Source organism: Pithys albifrons, chromosome 2, assembly GCF_047495875.1.
Source record: "Pithys albifrons albifrons isolate INPA30051 chromosome 2, PitAlb_v1, whole genome shotgun sequence".
Lineage (NCBI taxonomy): Eukaryota > Metazoa > Chordata > Aves > Passeriformes > Thamnophilidae > Pithys > Pithys albifrons.
In genome coordinates, this window is record NC_092459.1 from 84302514 (window position 1) to 84324242 (window position 21729).

General features: G+C 38.6%; 1 protein-coding gene across 3 annotated transcripts in view; it reads left to right on the forward strand.

The window, feature by feature from the left end:
- Positions 1-650: 650 nt before the first annotated feature.
- Positions 651-21729, forward strand: part of RASGRP3 (RAS guanyl releasing protein 3) — a 56809-nt gene continuing 35730 nt past the window's right edge. For 2 of the 3 annotated variants that reach the window (XM_071575929.1, XM_071575948.1), the window contains exon 1: positions 11336-11419. The gene's annotated coding sequence lies outside the window, so the exon portion shown is untranslated. Of the gene's footprint in view, positions 817-11335; positions 11420-21729 lie in introns of those variants that run through there. The other variant, XM_071575938.1, reaches the window with a different exon arrangement.

Consider the following 21729-nt stretch of genomic DNA (forward strand, 5'->3'; position numbering starts at 1 on the left):
TGCTTTAACACTTCCATCTGCAGGGTAAATTTCACTAAGGAAGAAAATACTCAGATGAAATGATGATTCATAGACTTTAAACATCATTCTTAAGCATGTAAAATTTGCAGCTCTTATAAGACATATTTTGTCTTCTTAAAACCTGTTAGCCACCTTAGTCCTCTTTTCTAACTCAAAGACAATCTTTGTTCCAACTCTCCAGTCTCAAACAAGTTCCAATATTTAATCAAAATTTAATACTTAAAGGAAGTAATAATTACTTAAGAGACTAAGGCCTATTGCTACTGTGTCTTCTCATTTTTTTGCAGAGTGCAAAAGCTGACATTCCATCATGTTTTTGAGCAAGTGTTTTCCTTATGCGAAGAGAACTGTGCCTGCAGAGCAATCTTCATCAAATTCTTTTACTTAAATTAGTGGGGAAGGGCAAAAAGCCCTAAGATCTTTCCTTTGTTTTAATGCATTTCCTGCCTTCCTTATTGCTATAGACTGTGTTGTGACAGCCCTATTTATAGTCCAAAGAAAGGAAAAAGCACCACTGGAGGCAGGAAAACTAAGTTGGGAAAGAATAGAAGGAAGTGTGGCTGCCATTTAGCCAAACAATTTAGAACTAATTGAGCTCCAAAGAGCCCCAGCTTCAGTGAAGCTACTGAGAGTGAACAGAGCACAATCCTGCTTCTCTCTTCAGGACCTGCCGGGGCTGCTGAGCATCGTGTACAGGACACTGCTGGGCAGCAAATAACCTCAGCATCTCACCACTGCGAGAAGAACCCTTTCAAAAAAGGAGTGTGCTGAAGGTTAGCTACCTGGCACATTAAGGTAAGTGTCTCCTTCTGGCATTGCTGCTCACTGCATGCTCCGTATCTTTTCAGGTGTGGGCAGTTTGGTAACTGAAAACAAGAATGAGCTTTGGAGAAGGAATGGCACCTGACTTTTAGATAAAGATTTGGCAGGGTATCTGATTTTTAGATAAAGGAACCTGAATTCAGTTGCGGATTCCTCAAAACTTTTCTTAAGCAAAAGAAGCCTTTGCCGTAGATCCATAACATAACTTTGCTGTCTTCCTCACTTATGTCTTGTTCACCTTATAATCTGTGACTAAGTACAGGAGAAATGTTGATGGTAAATATATGTCTCAAAGGAAAATATGAAGTCAATAGTGAATTAGGTTCAAGATACACATTTAGAAACAGAGAAAGTGTAATACATATTTATGCATATGATTTACAATGGAATAATTTAGTTGTATGAGGTACATACGAAGATAGGAATTTATCCAGAATTAAAGCACCTGAAAGTTTCTATAGTTTTAGCATTTATTATGGCAGGTATTTTGTGTATGTGTGCAGGCATGCACATGAAAAGGTACTCTATATATAGAAATAGGTGTATATTATTTATTGGGATTTTGCATAGCGATCCTGTGTGTTGCCATTCTGAGGTCTAATTTAAACTGACAATAGAATGTGAGTGGAAAATTTTAGTCTGCTTATTTTCATATACTGTACAGAGTTATACTATCATGGCTCCATGTGTAAAAAGCTCCCTTTAAAGATGGAATAATGTATAGAAACTATATTAATTCACTGAGTTGCCATCAACAAGACAGACTTTTAAGAGGGGAAAATTAAGTTTGTGTTTGATTTCTTTGATTTCCAGCATATCCTTTGCACTTCTAATGAAGGAAATGCTGTTGTGATTTGAAGGCAAGAGAATAGGGTCTGTAGAATACTAAATTCAGGATTTCATCAAGGAAATTCTATCTTTCTTGAATGATCTAGAGAATAATCTTTGTATTTGTTTCATTTGTGTTACCACGTTACTTTTAAACACATGCCATTGAGGTTATTCATTTGTTATTCAGATGTTGCTTAGGATTAGTGGTTTATGGTAAAAAGTTGCTGGTGAGTAAAAAGGAAGTGCGATGAGTTGTTGTTCTACTGTATCCCCATAGGATGCTATTCTGTTTAGAGTCTGCTATTGTGACGACAGCAAGGCAGGATGTCACCCATGTAGGTGAAAAGCTGGGATAGGACAGCTGTAAACAGCAGCAGTCAGCTGAAAATCTGACCCAGGGAGGTGCCAAGCAACAATTCCAACCAAGCAGATGTTAGTCCATATTCATGGCCTTTCTTTGTCTGATTTCAAAGTACTCAATTATTTACAGTAGTTCTCAATACTAGGAGGTTGTAAGCCTGGTCTTGTGAAGGATAAAACATCTATAATGGTAGTAAAACTAGAAGCTCATACAAGAATTTGCAAGAGAAAGCTCTTCAGACTGCAGTGTCAGTAACTAACATAGCATGTTCTCATACAGGTAACATTCCTTGCTTTCAATTTCAGTAACTCATTCCCATGAACAAAAACTGAGCACAAGCAAACAAAAAAAAGTTTTTTGATTTAAAAATTTAGATTAAACTGTGTAACCATCATTATACTAGATAAGCTTTTTTAAAACTGATAGGCTGGAGAGAAGGAATGGAGGCAAATCTGCATTTAAATGCTCACCCAAGCAAAGAAGCATTGCAATTTCTGGTGTTAAATACATACAATCACTTGTATGAAATGTCAGTTGTACAGCACCTGCAGTACAACTGAGCAGCCCATGTTATATCATTCTGATTTATTCAGGTCAGCAGAGTCACCACATTATTTTAAAGCCTGGTATCATTGCATGTGTGTAGAAAAACACAGACCATTCCTTAGCTATAAGGAGAAGATCATTTTCAAGTCAGCCAGTTACAAAGTAATTATACAGGAGAAGGTGATAAAAAAATGTACTGGTGCACTTTAACATTTATCTGTGGAAAAGATATTATAATTAGTCCTTTTAAATGCCTAATTAATACTACTAAGAAACACACACATAAAATTATTTGTTTCTAAACTGCAGGAGTTAACATGTTCATAAGTTCAAAGTTTGCAAATTGAGCTTTGTCCTGACCATTTCAGAAGGCCTTAGAATGGAATTTACACCCCTACACCTTATAAATCTCACCACCTGCTAGGGTCTGACTACTCTGCAGGAGACTCTTTCTATAAAAATGTTGTTGAGTGTTCACAAGTACTAACAGGGCTGCAATTGTTAAAGCTCCAAGCTAAAAATTAAATACCACAATTTTATATCCCAGTAGGAAGTTCAGAGGCTTCCTACCTGACATTATTTTGCCAGGAGATATAAAGGACTCTTGGGTTGTCAAATAAACACTTCAGTCAACTGTCACAACTATGTGAGCAGCATGGGTTTCTCCTTCCAGAAAAGCTGACTGACTTAAAGGAAAATCACAAGACTTAAAAAGTAATGCAATTTGGGTGACAAGCTATGACATGCTTTTATGCAAAGCTGCTCAGGTTTAGTAAGATTTATTATTCCTCATGCAATTGCTCCAATGTAAGGATCTAAATTTCTCCCTAAGCCCCTATTTCACTATACCAGACACTCTTACAAGGAAGCCTTGTGCTCCAAGTCACAGTCAGGCCTGCTAACATTACAAGAAAAAAAGAGCAGAGTTGTGGAGTTATGTCTGTTTGGGGCAGTCAAAGCAAGATTTTTTGAGAACACATGTACAGTCTACAGTAGTCTCGCTCAAAAAGCTGAACTGGGGGAGAGGGAACATTAAAAAACTCAGATAAAACACATTAAGAATTCAATATTCAACACTGGACAACATTAAATATTTCTACAAAGAGAAGCAGCTGCTCAACACAACAGAAATGTTAGTACTAAAAAGTCATTTCTTTGATAATGTCTAAAACACTCCACTCATAACTATGTGCTGAATAACATCCTGACTCGTGCAAGTGTTTATGCAGGTGCTTAAATTTAAGCAAGTGAGTAGTCCCATTGATTTCAAGCAAATTATTTCAACAGGCTGATAAAATTTAAAGCCTGGCAGAGTCATTAGATCATCTAGTCTGACTTCAAACACAGAATGCTAATTCTACTATTCCTCCTATCCAACACCCAAAAGCTTGTCTGCTTTACAACAGAACAATATGGTTGTAGTATGTTCAAGATAAAAGTTTAAGGGCAAGATCACAATGTTCTACATGCATGAGTAGCAACCCACAACAGTGAGAATTGTTCAAGTTGACATGAATTCCTTACCCCAAATGGGAATCTGATGTAGCACAGGCTTTGTACCAACTTACTGCACAAGGGTGAAGGTCGATGTGTCTGTAGAAGATGGACTGTTTCTCCCAGAAGTCCATGTACTATCAGAAAAAGCCATTAACTACTTCAGTTGTTTTGCTTCTCTTCTAGTGGACTAGAAAAGCACTGTTGCATAAGAAAGGATAATAAAAAAGGTGCTTTAAAATCAATCTTTATGCCAAAGTGCAGCTGTATTTTTTGCCTTCAGTTCTCTTATTTCCCAAAGCCCATGTGCAAATTATGGTACAAAATGAAGAGTCATTGTTCAGGAGCAGATGAAATGCAGATATGTTAACCAAATGGAGACATACAACAAAAATGAATTTGTGAAATCTCTTATCATCACTTGAACACTCCTAGGCAATTGAAAAGGACTTATTATTTGAACAACAGACAAGAGGAAAAATGGAGGACTTGACCTGAGGCCTCCTTTACAAGGATCAGTAATGATGGGTTTGTATTTCTTGAACACACAGCAGAAGAACAGTGCTGTTGAAGAGTATGTACAACATTTAGTCAGAACAAAAGCCAATGGAGAGGGACAAGGAAGACTGTCTTGGACTACAAGTTCACTTTGTCAGTAACTACGCAGGTATCTTCTTGTCTTGGGTTAGCACAAAAAAAAAGACATGTTGGCTTTGAGGAGCATTTTTGTCTTTGTCTTCTCCCTATATACACTGAGTTTCAGGATTGGCAATCTTCCTGTCACTCAGTATAGTATTTTCTGGGAAGCAGAGGTGTACCCCAGGGGAAGGAGAAGCCTGTCCCAGCTTTTCACAGCAGGGGAAAATGGCAAACACTCAATCTTGTGTAGAGGTATATTCAGTCCTCAGCTCTTCTGAGGAACCTTCATACTACCTCATACAATGCTGTGGTTTTATACTGCAACACAGTCTATATGGAATTCTAGACACAGCACATCATTCTATTATAGTTCTATTCATTAACATCTATGTAATTAGAGTTAAAAGGTAACTGTCTTAAATAATAATTAAAACTGGAAATAAGATAAAAAAGCAGGATAGTGTCCTCATACCATTGAGAGACATGAAACTGGAACTAACAACAGAGAAAGGCTCAGATTCAAACAAATGTAATAAATCCAGAAGTTATATATAGAGACCTTGGCCTCAGGGGGCTCGGTCATACAAAAATATTTAGTGTTCTGACTATAACGACCAAATCTCCTCACAACTAATGAGCATGGAAGCAATAGCCTCTCTCTTGTCTTTGGACTGGGTACTTTATAGAGTACACAGAAGGCACAGATGGATCCAAATTCACTCATCTCACGGTAAGCTTGGAAGTATGAATCCTGGGATGATTGCATGCAATGCAGCAGATCTCAGGCTGTGTGATACCATCGTCTAACTGATAAACATTCTTTGTGTTGCACTTAATGGAGATCCTGCCTGACAGTTCTATGAGGTTAGGGATTTGTCATTTGTGTCTCATTCTAGAGTGCAAACACAAGCCTAAAGTGCTGCTGTTTACAAAGGAGTGGTGTATTAGTCTTTAATATTTTGATGGAAACTATTTTTAAAAAGTACCTTTTTTCTGTATGGAAAGGATGGAAACAGGCTTGTGTTTTCACTGTTTTCTGTGTCTGTTACTACAATCCATTGTTTTCACTCTTGTTATTTTATTGCAAATAGACTATGTCAAGTTGCAATGTGGAATGTATTTCTTCAGTCTGATACTCAGATACTCTGTATCAGCTTGTGCTGCCTCACTGAGAAAAGACCAAACCGTTAGCAAAACATTATACATGTATATACCTTATACACATATACTTGTATATACATGTAATGCAAAGTTGGCAGAATAACATTCTCTCTGATGTAAATTTTAAGTGAAAAGTGTACTCAAAGATGATTTATATAAGGCAAAGCTAAAAGCAGTTGAACTTACAAGGGAGAAAAGTCAAATACAGAAAGATAGGTACTTTCTGTAAAACAGAAATAAATGCGTTATAAAATATACACTCACTGGCTTGAAAACTTTTTGTACAACTATCATTTTACTTAATGTCTGAGAAAAGGTGTAATGAAAAGCTCTGAAAATAATGTTGATGTCATACTCTTGGTCACATGATTTGCACCAACTGTGGAAAACCCCATGGTTCTGGAGATTTTTAAATGGTAAAGGAATTACTGATTAGCTCAAACTTACCAGACACAGAAAAGACAACAAAAACAGAGAGCTGCTGTACATTCAGCCTTGCAGCAATGCCCCCTCCTTGTTCAGCACATCACTCACATTGAGAATGGCTGCAGAAACGTAGGGAACAAATCTCTTCTAAATGCTCATGTCTGTTTAGAAATCTTCAACTTGAGACCAATCAAGGCAGTAGTGGGAAGAACATCATTTATGACAGATTTGGTTTTGTGCTTAGTGGTGATGCTGCACCTACAGCTCGAGTTACAGGAACACACTCTTCAATCTCTGTTTCTGAAATAAGATTATCCACCCTGTGGAATATACCTGCTTCATCTAGTTGGTAATAGTGAATAACTTTTGTTGCTTTGGTTTTCTGCGTTTTTCAAACAATTATGAATATATTGTAACTGCTACAGAAGAGGTCCTTAGCACCTGCTTTGGCTGCATGGCACAATTTCACCCTGTCTCTTAGCAGTGGAGATGCCACTACCCTTTGGTATTCACAGTGTAGAGTAACTTGTGTTTGTCAGTCCACCCTTGTACCTTAAGGTGAAACAAAAGCAAATAAAGCAAGCCATAAAAACAAAAACAAACAAAAAAGTGTAGTCTTACAATATTAGTAATGATTTCAATAATTAAAATTTCTTATATTTGTTGATATAACAAAGAAACTATAGATTTCTGACTTCTCTGTGTATACACAGAGATTCAATCTTTGATATATAATTGGTGATATAAAGGAAGGACTGATTTCAAGGGTCATATGTCGGGATGCCCTAATTTGATAACTCAACTTCTCAGCTCTTGCTTTCTTACCTATAACATGGCTGGTGGGTGTACCCTTAGGTATAAAGAGGCAGGTACACTGTGCATTTGCAGTCCTCCTGTGCCCCCTAGAGCATTATACTGAACAACCTGGAATTCACTTACATTGCTAGGGATGTAACATACTCTGATTTAATGCAGTGTAAGGCTGAGAGTCTTACACACAGTATTTTCAGCAAAATTTCCTGTCTGTTATGCCACTCATATGTCCTTCAGCTGGCAGCTTTGTTAAGAGTTGTTGGACTATTTATAGTAGTCCTTTTAATCTCACTTAGGTATTTATAAAACATCCTGTCTAGTGATGGCTTCCATGGTCTGCTTTCATTCACTTCTGCTGATAATGAAAGCTATATAATATCTGGGGAAGTGAGGTAGACCAGCAAACAAAGCATTTTGTCTATTAGTTATGGGTTCCATATATTCTAAAAGGCTGAAGAAGCCAAATTGTAGTGCAGCCATTTAGGAAACAAATGTGCTACAGACTTGCAGTAAGGATAACCTGATATTTATGTCCCCTGAGAGTCTTCCCTCCCATTACATAAACTCCAGAAGAACATGCTAACAGGAAAAAAGACATTTTCAGGCATCCAAAATTGCCATTTGCAGAAGATAACTCCATAGTCCAAAATTCTGCACTGTATCAAAGCACTGATAAGCTCTCTATCAGTGATCAATTAATAAATTAATACACTGATAGTTAATTAAATGACACATGAACACAACATAGCCAAGTATGTCTAAAAAAACCCAAAATAAGAGAAACAACAGTAAAAAATAAAGCCTCTCCTACAATAACAAGAGGCTCTGGATCCATTTATCAATAAATGTAAAAAACTTCTGGACCTCAACCGGAACCCAAACAGGCAAATGTTCCCTGCTTTAGTTCTTTGAGACTTTTCTAAAAGCTACCCATTCTGTTTGACATTAAAAATTTAACCTTACATGCACACATCCCTATCACAATGCATTGCTAACCATACTAATTTTTTGTTGTTCCTTTTTTAGTATTTCTTCTAGCATGTTTGAAAATATATGTTCATTTCTTAGATTTTATTTGAGGCATTAATGTCCACATAGAAAAAAAATATCCTTTTTAATCTAGTCTTCTTTTTTTTTTCTCGAAACAGAAGGCAGTATACTGTTGTGTACCAAATAGCAAAGTTTTGTCATACAGAAGACGCCATCTGATAGGTTTAAAACCACAACATTTAATTCATTATGTCTGCTTTAACTACCTTATCTTCCTTTGTATGCTGGTATTCCTTCAAATAAGAAAAGAACAGGAAAAAAAGCACTCCACAAATCTTTTAAGACCTTTATTTTCAGGAATTATATCCAAATTATCTCTTTCTTCTATTTCATGATGACTTAAAACTGTCTGTCTAACATAAGGATAGATAAACTTTTTCCCACATAAACCGCAATCAGTTTATGGCATATTTACTGAGCCATAAAAATAATTTATTTGTCTACTCATTTCAGAAAGTACAAAGGCTCCCTTTCTTTTTAGGGAGTGTATCCCAAGTTGTTTGTGGAATATTGCCATTCAGTCCTTATCATCAAATTATGTTCCTATGTGGAGCATGGCTACCAAATAAAAACATGACAACTTTTCAGTGCCTAATGATGACATTGTACTGTGTGTTATTTCAAATGGCCCAGGTACTACCAGTATGTAATCAATTATATTAAAGGGTCTTGATAAAAGAGTGCAGTTGATATTGCATAATCAGAGATATGGATGAAGTAATAGAATTGGTATATGTGGACTGGTAGATTATTGTGGAAGACATTTCAATCATGTTTTCTTCAGTATCAGAAGGGAGTAATTTTCTAACAAAGTTTGTAAAGAAATTTAGAAGTAATTTTAAAGCTGCATGTAAAGCTCTGTTACCCTTCATCTCAATGTCTTTTAGGGGAACTGAAATAGCATTTCTCAAAGATGACTTGTTTGGTCAATGGGCAATGCCCTAGAGAACAGTGAATGCTCTCTCCTTTCTCTGAGCAAGGCTGGGTGTTTACACCCAGGTCTGTGACCAGCCATCCATGCCAGGTTCTCCTTGAGCTTCCAATTCAGTTCTGCCAGGGTAGCTCTCAGTTTCTCTTTGAAATTACCTTCCATCTAGTGACCTAAACTTAAATGAACTCATTCCTCATGGGCTTATTTTCCATTTTTAAATTCAGAGATTTCTCAACCTCCTCTTTTAAAGCCCCCTAGCAGCTCTGCAGTCCCCTGGGTCACAGCGCTCTGTGCCCTCTCTTTGGAGCCTCCCAGGATGGCCATGAAGAGCAGCTTGTTGACATGTTGCCCAGTCTGGTTGTGCACCGTGACAAAACAGAGTTGCACACCTGCAGCCAACATCTGCTATTTCCCAGATGTCCCTCCTCGCCCTGCACTGCCCCACTTAGCCACACAGAGCAGAGGCCAGGCACCATGCTCACCTCAAGCCCCTCAAGCAGAGCCCCCATGTCAGAACCCCAAGGTGAGGAGTCTGAGGCAGTTGCTATGGGGACCTGGGGTGTGCTGGAGCTACTGTAGGGCTGGCCATGGCCTTGGGGTGCCTTTGCCTCTCAGGATGCCAACGAGACCCTCCAATGGGCTGGGTATATCCATGCCTGGCTGGGCTGGGAGGGCCCAAGTAATGTGGGAAGTTAGTCCTATGAAAACTTGTTTCCCTGGAGAACAGGAGAAGCCTGTAAAGGCAGGCATGGATAACTAACACGAGGGCTTCTTTCCTGCTCCAGGCTATGCTGGCAGTGCTGGTGGCTGCATGGTTGTGTAACCATGTGCCAGTTTATATAATATGAAGAGCTGGGGAAGGTCAAAGGAAGCAACCTGAGTTACCCTTTGTTGCTGCAGCCCTCATCTTCATGGATTTCCAGGAGTTCATTGGATTCTGACAGATGTGCCAGCTAGATATGCTGTTAGACTTTAACGATTTTAACAACAGCCACCTGGCTCTGAGCAATTCCTTGAGTTTGTCCAAATCTTAGTTGCAGTACTAACTATTGGTCAGTTTGTATTTCAGAAAAATGCCCTACAGTGCCCTTTGTAATCCAAAGAGACTGTGTAGTCTTGCAAGATCTGGATTGCTTACCAAACAATAAAATGTCATTACCATATCCCATATTGAGGTATGGCAATTGCCAGTGTCCTTCAGTCTTTCCAATTTAAAGTATTGCCATAGTTTCAGCATGGTATGTCCTATATGTGGGATGGAAATTTAAGAAATTCAGAAAATGGTATTTTGCACCTCACCCTCAAAATCCCATTGACTGCATACCTTTGGTCTTAAATATCTAAATATCACTAAGTATGTGACCAAGCTAAAGGGCATTAGGCATTGAGTCTTAGCTGAATTTCAGTAGTGTATGACCCTGGAAAATTCCATCAAAATCTGCTCCTTTCTTGACTTCAGTGTTTCCCCTTCATTTGCCATACATCTGGGAACATGAGGATAAGAATGCTTTTGTTTCCCATTTTGCTCTCTCTGTTTAGACTGATAGTCCCTATCTCAGAAGGTCTATCACAATTTGACTATACAATATCTGTCCCATGCTGGAAAAATGCTAGATAAGAACATTAAAATGATCTCAAGTATTAATAAGGTACTCATCACTCTACTGTCCAAACATGAAAGGTAATGATGTTCCCCCCTAAATACAACTAATCCCCCAAAACTGGGATTGTTCACCTATTTTCCGTGATCTGTGGAGTGATCTGGTCTTAAAGTCACTATGAATGAAACACAATATTTCAAATTGTCCTGTTCCCAAGGTTTTAGAATTTTTAGGTTTAAATTCTTATGTTTAAACACAGCAAAGTGTGAAGCCAGAAACAAACCTGAAGCAGTCAGCAGGGATGTGTTTAACTTTCCATTTGTGCTGCCCCTACTGTTGATTACGGCTTATCTCCTGTTTGGTGCTAGTTGTTAAAAAAAACCCAACCAACCAACCAAAAAAAAAAAAACACACACAAAAACACACAAACCAAAAAAAACACCACAAAACACCCAAAAGTTATGGAGCACATAGTGCCACGTTCCAGTCAAATGCTTTAGCAAAGACTGCTGTTATGAAAAGGATTTTCTAACAGGGGGAATAATGATCTTCAGATTGTAACCTCCTGGCACAGCAGTGAGATTTATCAGGAGGGGCATGTGACTAGTTAAGACACACAGCCCCAGCTTGAAGGAAACAGCTGCTCATTTCATGCTTTAGCACTTGGCAGCTGGACAAGGAAGGGTGATGTTTGTGTTGAATACCTCTGCAGAACCAAGTACAGTAAGTGATTTTCCCTGTTTTTTTTATTTTTTCCCCCTAAACTGCCACTGCTTTCCTATTTTCATCCTAGACCTTTTGTAAAAACACTTAAGGGTGAGGTGTATTTTTGAAACTTTATTGGTAAACATTCATTCATTATCAGAATGCTTATATTTTTTCTAACCTGTGATTAAAAACAGCCTTGTGTTAGCTCTTGTGGGAACAAGGCAGGTACAGTGTTTTGTCCTTAAAGTAGCCAGGAAGAGAAAATTGTGCTTATTTACTCAGATGATGGAGTGAGGAGGTTGTTTATGAGGACTGTGTCTTCCTTTCTCAGTAGAGCTGGTCAATAGGTAGTGATGCAACAACTTGAGTATAGAGCAATTTCAGTGTTTGCCTTAAAAGCATGCAAGTAACAAACTGACAGAGGTACTCCCTCAAAATAGTATGATCAATCTGAACAAAGTTGCTTGTGACTGGTCACTTTTGGGGGGTGAAGCAGTGATATTTTTGGAAAGAAAAAGGTAGAAGCAGACAAATATAGAAGGACAATTAAGATGCACTGATTAAGATATTATGGAGTCATTCTGGATGATAATTTAGTTTGTGAAGATTGAAAAATCCTCCCTGAAAAACAGGGAGTGAGTCCCCTAAATATCTGCAAGTTCTTGATTAAATTTATTTTTGGATACTTGCATTTTTTGTGTTCTTGCTCATGAATGATTGATTTCCCTGTCTGATAATTTTTTACTCTTATGGTCTGAAGTTTTCTTTTAAAATTGGAGTATAGAGTGCATAAAAGGAACTTTTGATCAATTATTTACATAGAGATAAATGAGGGTTTTTTTGAAGGAGGACTTGCAAAGAATGCAAGCAAATGAAAGAGTGATGGATCTTGATATGTGATGAGACTGAGGGATGCCAGGTGTTTTGGGGAAGGTTAAAGAGGAGCAAAGGTAGAGAGCAGTGAGGTCCTGTTGAGGAAGGTCCAAGAGTAAACACTGTCAGATTGCATGCAGTCTCTGCTTTAAAGGTGGGGAAAATAAACTTTATTCAAAAACTTCTCACATAGGAAAGTGAAACTTTATATATCTCCCTGAAGACTTTTATTTTTATCTTAAACTCTAGTTTATGTCTTTGCCAGTTAATTGGAAATTTTATAGGAAAATATCAATCAGTTTCAATTGTTCACAAAACCAGAAGTCTACCTGGGTTCCTGCCTATTTATGTCTTCAAGGGTAGACTGCCTCTGAACCAAGAACTGAAGTACTATCGGTTATGGTTACACTGCAGCCCTCACACACAGATACCATGGACACCATGAATTGAGCAAGCCTGTGGGTCCTGAGGTGCCTGGCTTTGTGCTCAGGAGTCCCCTGGGAACCTTGGCTGCAATGGGGCCCCTCTGGCCTGTCTGCATCTCCATTCCATCTGGGTCAGGGAGAACAGCTGGTCTGCTGTCGCTTTCTATTCTGATCCCAGAATAAATTTGGGTTTTTTCAGAATTGTAGGCAATCTGCATTTTGAGTAAGACTGTGCCACAGTGTGCATGTTTCTAGACATTGTGCTTGTGTTTGCAATGAGTGTTCTCTGCTAAGTAAACTGCCCAGGGCTGTTGAAGGACTGTGCTTTGAACCTCAGTTAAACCCCAAATCAACCAGAAAAGAGATGTGAGCTCCATCCGTTTCTGCTATAACTTCTTCTTCCTTGTCTCTGGCACAACTGCTGTGCCAGTGCTGGTGCAAAAGGTTGGTGATGTGGTTCTGCACCAGCTGGATTATGAGCCAGCTCATAAGTGTCTATCATGCAGCTGGTTTTATTCTCAGGCAGTCCTGGGAATTATAAGGGACAAAAAGATGATTACATAGTGAACATTAGATAACTGCACTACTGAGCTTGTCTTCAGATAATAATGTCTGAAAACACATTGACACAGCGGTAACTGAATTGTCTCAAAGAAATGTGATGGGAGAACTCAGTTTTGTGCCTTTATACTATTGATTATTAAGGTCACCTACAATCAAGGAGAATAACTCATCACTTGGATCTGCAAAGTTTAAGATAAACAACCCTGTTTTATTTACAGCTTCCAGCTGTCATTTCTGTGTCTAATTTTGAATTAAATTCAAGACTTACAACTAAACTTTTAAATCCTCTCTCCACAAAATAAAGAAAACTTGATCAACACTACCAGATTTTCAAGGGTAAAATTGTTTCAAACCAAATCACCAACCTATATTGGCAGGGGTACTCTGTTAAACTGACAGTATATTTTGAGAAATGAGTGCACTGCAGTCTTCAGGCTCCCCTCACTTTTTGGATTTTCTGATTAATTTCAGTTGCAACATTTGTTATTGTAGCACTAGTAGTGGTACTCTACTGGGGCACACACTGATTTTGCACTTGAGCAGCAGACACAGCCTCTGTACCACCACTATTTTATATTATTTTATAATATCCTTATCTCATAAAAACACATGCACAGCTTTTTGAATATACATCCCCCTTTTGTTCATGTAAGTTAAGGCAGGTCTGCATAGGCATGAAGTACAATAACTAAATTTTCACATGTTTTGTTCAGGGAAGTGCTCTGCCCTTGCATTTCCCATTGATGCATCTCTAGAAAGTCCAGTGCATAACAGAAAATGTCCTGGAATTTGCTGTCCTTCCAAAGAAGTTCAATACATACCCATATCACTGTGAGTATTGTGAGGTTCCTCTTAAATCTTTTTCCTTTGCTCTGAGGAAATGATGAGGGCAACCTTACAGTTCTCCGAATGGGTATATCTGTGCTCTGTATCAAAACATCTAGCTGAAGGCTAACTACAGATTTGCTAGCCCGTCTCTCTGGTTGAAAATGCCCAGTATACAGTGGAGCCACTCCTCGGACGTTCCCGAATAAAGAGAGGAAACTACTTTTAAAAATATTGTGAGGGTACTTCTGTGGTTTTCTTTTTTCCCTAAGCTGTCTGGGCCTGGCTGCAGTACTTTTGTACAGGTACTCTAAACAAATGGCACTGAATGTTTTCTGTTAACATATTTGTGGTATATTCGCTTCTCACTGCTAAATTTGATAAACATATTTTCATGTTGGCCCTCTCTTGTAAGTCAGGAATAACAATGTTTTATACTCAAGTGTTTGAATAAAAAGCCTGAAACAAATTCTCAGGTCTTCTGGTTTTTTGGTCTTGTTTAATTTTTTCTGTGTTTTTTCCCTTCCATGTGCAGCAGTACTTTTTCATTAATAGGTTTTCTTATTAGTATAACATATCTAAAAACCATCTGACCTTCAGATTAGAAGTATTGCAGCAAGAGAGAACTTTTCTCTGGTAATGAAGGTAAACAAATATCAGATACAAGCACTGGCAATATCAACAAAACAGATTTGGTGAGTCTGGCTCAGACACAAATACTAACCCAGCAAACACACAGGTATTCACTGAGCTGAATTCATGAGAGGTCCCATCAGAAAGTTCAGCTGACCTCTAAGTGTGTATGAGGTCAGGATCAAAGTGTGGGTGTGTGGAAATACCCACAGGAGGGATGTTTACAGCTCAGCAGAAAATACAATCACCCCTGAGAACTACTCTGGTTGTTTTGGTGGCCATCTGCTGTCTCACTTCTCTGAATACCTTTTCCCCTTGACCACATTCAAATAGGTGAAATGGCTTGACTCTCTCTACAGAGTACTCTCCCACCTGTGATTTTTACATGTGTTCTTTGCTAATGATCTGGAGTTTCTCAGGCAGAAGGGAGAAGGCTTCAGCATCTCAAGGGACTGCCAGGCATAATCATATATGGAAAATTAGTGAAACCTGTGCTATTCTTGTTCAGATACTTGATACATTTAGCTCCTGCAAACAGAAAATAAACTGTATCATCTTAAATTAACACAAATTCATTATGAGTGATTCAGCAGTATGTCTGCTTTGAATTACAAAAAAAAAGTCATACCAAGCTTAATATACAGTAGCTGGTATGTATATATATAGAGAGAGATATGACTTGATTTATAGATCTATACATTTCCATATAAAACTCCTTCTACTACTGTTAGAACTGCCTTTCTTTTCAACCCCTTCTCTGGAAACCTGTTCCACTCAGAGCAGTGGTGGCCTTGTTTGAGAGAATATGGAGTGGAGCAAGTGTGTGTGGGAGCAGGATCTCTGAGATGAACAAGGATTTTCCATTACTTTTGAAGTATATTTTCCTCCCCATGCTTGAAACAGGTTGATGGGTTTCAGTGTAGAAATCAGCCTTAGAGGCTTTAAGTAAGTCATACATGATACAGTCAAATAGATTGAACATGACTTACACTGGGTGTATTTGCATGCTTCCTAACCATGTTGATAAGGCTGCTTTTGACACATGACCAAAGGTTGCATATATTCAATATTTCATACTGTGATGCTGTATTCTTGTTCATGTTCTTTAAAAAGACATAATGTTGCTCCAGCTTAAACTCTGGTCTCACCACATTGAATTTCCTTAATGTGAAATACCATTATCACAGGTAGACTTCCATTCACTTAGGTCCACCCAATCCATGATCTTGGTGCTGGTTCACATGGGATGCACTTGTAAGTTCTGTTTGGTTTGCAGTGCCTCAGTGTTTGAACTCAGAGCTTGTTCAGAAATTTCTGGTGTTGCTAGCATGAAGTAAAAAAAAAAAAAAAACAAAACAGTTTATGCAACCATGTAATTGATTACTGATGGGGAAAAGTACATCAGAAAATCTTTGCTGAATTAGCGCTTGAGTCAACTTACTGTCTGGATATATAGTGATTTTTGTCATCCAAATCAGAATAGCCATGACATTCCAGCCTTATCACACCATGAAATAGCTTCCTTAAAAGACTAATAATAATCTCCTCTGCTAAAGATGTCTTGCCTACTTCAGCTGGCTTATTCGTGTTCTGCTTTACCGAATTCATGAGCACATACTTCCTGGAACAGCTGCCACCCTTCCTAAAACTCTTGGTTTCCAGGCCCTGCCCTAATGACTGTCCATATATTTTTATCTTAAGTAGGCACTGGGGCAGGAACTAGAATCCACTGGTTTTTTTCCCCTCTTCTTGAGTGAGTTCTCTTCTCTTTAAATTATACAGTTGTGGTCTTGCTTGCTTTCTCCATGCAGACAAAAGAAACTTCACTATTTCATGTGACATGACATGGAATTATGTTGGTGTTCTGAGAATGGTAATTCTGCTCTGCAGCTCCAGCCAAGATAGTGGGAGATTTGCAATCCTTTTTTAATTGATCCTGTATCTCCCATAGCTTTAAGGCGTGTTCAGAGGTCTTGGAAAAAGAGCTTGGGCCTCGTGGCTTGACATGCTAGATATGACTAAAGGTTGCTCAACACAGACAGAAGAGTTTGATTTGTACAGATTTCAAAAGGATTTAGGACTGACCTAAGCAGGGAGTTTCTTGATGTTACTGACTTGGACCTTAATATTTAAAATGCAGGAAGAGGTTGCAAGCACTAGGCAGTCATCTTCTAAGGGGAGGAGGGGAGGAGCTAAAGACCAGTCTGAGAATCATAACCCTGGAGTCAGGCCCTAGAAGGAAAAGGGAGTCAGAATTTGGGCTCTTAATCCTTCTTTTGCATTTAATTCTGAGCTTGCAATGCAGAACTAAAAGGAGAGAGGTGGTTTTCAGATTAATGTATCTTAAGTAAAGGCTCTTTTGCAAATTGCTTCATGCCTATGTTTCAAAACCTGCTCCCTTGGGAATTCTTGCACTGATTTAACTATATTAAATAAGAAATTGGTGTAAACTTTGACTTGAACATGGTTATCTGGTACACTAGAGCTTCTAGAAATATTTTTTTTTCTGTAAGTAAGCTTGAAAAGGACTGAGGTGTTTTTAGAACCTGACTGCAATAGCAGTCAGTCTTTCAATGTTAAGTACTGGAGCAGGGAGAACAAAGCCCTAAGCCTCTATGTCAGCTTTAAATCAAGATCTTCCCAATACCTTCCACCCTGTAATTTTCTCTCCTTACTTGACCACATTTTTCACTTCATATTGGCTTTACTACATAGCCACAGGATTACCTTTTTAACAATTAATGGAGTTTAGCAGATACTTAAAGAAATTTTGAAAAGCTCCTTAGATTTGATAACTATATGCTAAGCAGTAAACAGCTTTGGGTTTCCTCTATAAATACAAATCAAATAGGTTTGGATTAATTTAATGTGTCTTTCAAGTTGCTTGTGGTGGCCTAAAGTGGCCACTGCAAAGGCTTTACACTCTCAATTTACTGAAAGGGTTTTATCTACACAGCCAGAAGTGTACTTGGTGGAGTGTGTGATTCTCAACTGTTAGAGCTACAGCAATTGCTCTTGTTGCTTTTCAAATAATGGTGAATCTTTGGCATGCTTGAGCTTTAGAGAATTACAGTGTTGTATCTTACTATGTGAGCATTGCAAACTTCACCAATGGGTTTTGGTAAGGTTTGTTTTTCTGAAGTCCTTTTGTAGCAATGTGTTTTGTGGTCGTGGAAGTGGAATATTTGTGCAGCTGCAATCCTGTGTTAAATATTTTTTCATACAATAAATATATAACTACCAAAATAATATTAGCAAAAGAAAGGCCAAAATTACTTATTTGATGTATTACTTATTAAAGCAGGAACTGTAAGATGCTTTTCCTCTTTTTTTATTTGAAAGGGGTTTTTTTATACTGTTCCTTCCCCTTTTTCAAGTTGTCTTGCTGTTCTGTTTATTTTTATATATAGCACCTTCTTACTCTGTTTTTTAAAGAAAGCATTTAACTTGTTGGCTGCAAACTGTCTTATTGTTCAGAAGGTGTGTGTGTGTGTGGCTCGGCTTCGCGAACGAAGATTTGGGAAGGGCTCTCCCCACGTGGGTGTGCCCTTCCAGCCTGCACAGTGGATTTTTTAGGTGAGGCTCAGCGTGCGCAGAACTGGCCCCACCGTTTCAGTCCTGAGGTTCATCTGCCACAGCCGAGCGAGCTTGGACAGTGCCAGTGAAGTCCTCAGGACTGGAATCTACAGTACCCGGCATTTCCCAGGAGGTCTCCCATCCAAGTACTAGTCTGGGGCTGACCCTGCTTACCTTCCGAGATCTGACGGGATACTCTCTCTGTTCCAAAAGCCTGCATATAGGAATATAGGAACTGTGGTGACACTGTTGTCATATCCTGTACTCTGTCATCTTCTTGTATTGTAAACAGTTTCAGAGGTTTGCTGTGTCTTCATACGGGTGTACTAACCAGTGTGTGTTTCTGAATAGATTGTTTAGTAAGGAAAAAATGTTTAGTCAGTTCACTGACTGTTGCTTTGTTACTTCTGAAAAAAAGTACAAAATCCAGTCAGACACACTAAAGCCAGCAAATAATCTCTTTCCTGCTCTTCTCTGTTGGAGGCTTAGTATTTCAAAAAACTCTAAACTCTAAACTGACCTAAGAACTGTATGCTTATGTTTAAAGTATTCTCATTGCATCATTAAGAAGTGTGAAGCTGCCACTCTTTCACCCATCTTCCCAAGGGAAACTCACAAAAAATAACTAGAGGTAGGAAACTGCTTTGTGTATTCTGATGTCCAGCATCTGCTGACAGAATTTCAAAAAGAAAGATACTGGATCTCTCGTGACCTCCAGGATGTGTTTTCACTCTACCAGCCTTTTTGCACGCCTGTTTGCCTGTGAGTCGTGAGTTGTTGGTGACTTCTGCAGCTGCAAAACCATAGCATCACACAGGACAGGCACCCTGATTCGTGTGAGTGTGCAGGAGACAGTAATTTGCATGAGCTCCCAGAGTCACACAGCAGGTCAGTCTATTGTCATGCATGTCTGTCAGTGTTTTCTAGCGTACCATCTCAATTTGCATTCTCTCCTTAGAGAGCCACTGCTCTCAAATGAATGGGCAGCTGCCACCAGGGAGTCAGCAGGGTTACTGCCCATTAGCAACTGGTCCAGCCTCCCTCCTTGTCTGGTCCTATTAACAGGTCTGCAGGGAAATAGCAGTTACATGTGAACCATTTTCTACATTCATCAAAGGGAAACCAAAGAAATTTCTGATTAGAAATGCACCATAACAGCCAAATGAGAAAAAGGAGCCTGCCCTCTGTTCTTTTAACTCTGTCTTGCTCCATCTCAGACAACCAGCTTCCCATTACTTAAGAATCTGAAAGCCTCTTCCTGCCTTTATTGTTTTGCCAGTTGCTGCCTTCAATTTACTGCACTGATAAGTACTTCCCAGGCTGTAAATGTGTGGCCAAGATACTCATGAAGCCAACCTATGTTTAGACTGCAGACACAGGAGGAAAAGTCAGCAGCAAAACTGCTACACAGGGAGTCCTCTCCTCACGTGGGATAGGTAAAAGTTGTGGATTCATGGGGAGAGGTGTGAGGTAATACATGAGATAACAGGGCTGAAGAACTAAAAATAAACAGGCACCTAACTGCCACTTTTCAAAATGTAATACCCTTGCTTTTAGTAAATGAAAAGTAACTGTAGTTGTTCTTCATTTGGGGGAAGGTCAGAAACCAGAAAGAGTGAGAAATCAAATACAGTCATTGATGCTGGAAATGATAGCAGGTTAGTAGGAGGTGTTAAATCTCCTTACTGGTTTCTGTGACTGCAGATGATGATTTTGCCTTACCTTGATAGAACGTAGCTGCAGAGATGGCCAATGGAAGAGGGATGTTTTAATATCCTGCTTTTTGGGACACTTAGCTATAATCTCCACTGTCTGGGTGACCAGCACAAGCCTGTAAATCTTACTGGGCTTGAGAAGCTCCATAGGTGTCTGTATTCCTGTGGTATCACTATAAAGAGTGGCACAGACGTTTGCAATGTGGCTGCCTCCCAGGGGGGAAATAGAAGATACTATACCATACAGTGGGAAATAGCTTGAAATTACAGAACAATATGGAGTGGAAAAGCTTCTTCTGAGGGAAAATCAATTTGGAAGCTATAGGTTTGTCAGACAAGAACCTGACACCCAGCTTACTGAATTTTAATACAAGTTACATGCTCTTATGATTCTTCTTTGTCTTAAAATTGATTGAAAAGTGATGTGACACTTAAAGCAGTGTTGACTCTTAAAACTGTCATAACTCTTGGAATATTTAAAAACTTCAGAGAAGTCACTATCCAGGGACTGTGCTACTATGGAAAAATTTTGGTTTAGTTAAAAATAAGCCTAAATAAATTTTGTGTGGGAAAAGGTAGATGTCCAAGCTGAACATAATGGAAGGTCTAGGTGAATAGGGCCTGGGGTTTCATAGTAATCTAATTAATAAGTGTGATTTTTCTAGTTTGTCTTTAAGAGAATATAACTGGATAATATAAATAATAACAAAATGCTAAAATATATTGTAACAGATACATGGTGATAAATATACTGGGGTTTTGTCTTTCAGAACTAAAGGGTTGATTATTTCCCCATGTGTTTTTTAAAATAACTAAACCCCCCATTTTTTTCTTGGGATGGCCCAGGCTCATTAAGGACATGTAATAGTGTAACCAGTCAAGAATACATATTGATAAACTGGTTTTTTCTACTGACTTGACTAGATTAACAAAGCATCTTGAAAGATGCTGTATGCAAGTCTCTGAGTAGCAGAGGTAATTGCCAAGAATTTCTCTGATGACTTACAGGCAGTAGTATGACTAGTAAGAGGTACTGATGATATTTTGATCTGGCTTCTGGAAAAAGATTGAGTTAGAGTAAGTGAACTCTTACTGCTGTTGCTGTCCTCTCCCAGCAGGTTGTATTTTGGTGCTGGAGATCTCTTAAGTGTCTTAAGGGCAAAGATTCTCAGATGAGCTGCATCCCCTGGTGTCACACATGTTAATCAAATGTCATATATTCATAATTTTATTTTTACTCTACTGGGAATAGCAAAACAATTTTTGCTCTCAGGTCTACTGAGAAGAATGGCTGGAAGTTTTCCTTCTTTTGAAAACAAGCTTAAGTTTTCCTTGGCTTTCCCTTTTAACCTGTTGCATTCTGGTCAATTGTACTACCCTGACACATGGCAAATGGAATTAAATGTCATCAGCATAGTATGTGGAATAACTCAAGGATGTGTGCTCAGATTTTACTGCCCCTATTAGCTGGAGTTACAGAGGGAAGCACCAACAAAGCAAATACAGGAAAAAAATTCAGAAGTGGATGGCACAAAGATAAAGTATGATAGATAACCAGTTCCATAAAATGCTAGAATTGCAGTTGTGAATGAAACTTTTATTGTTTTTACAAATCGAGTTATCAAGGTCTGTATTATTTTAGGGGGTTTATAGGTGAGGAAATCTGGGGGAGTTTTTTTCGTGTTATCTCTGAAATCATTCTGGTTGTGTTTCA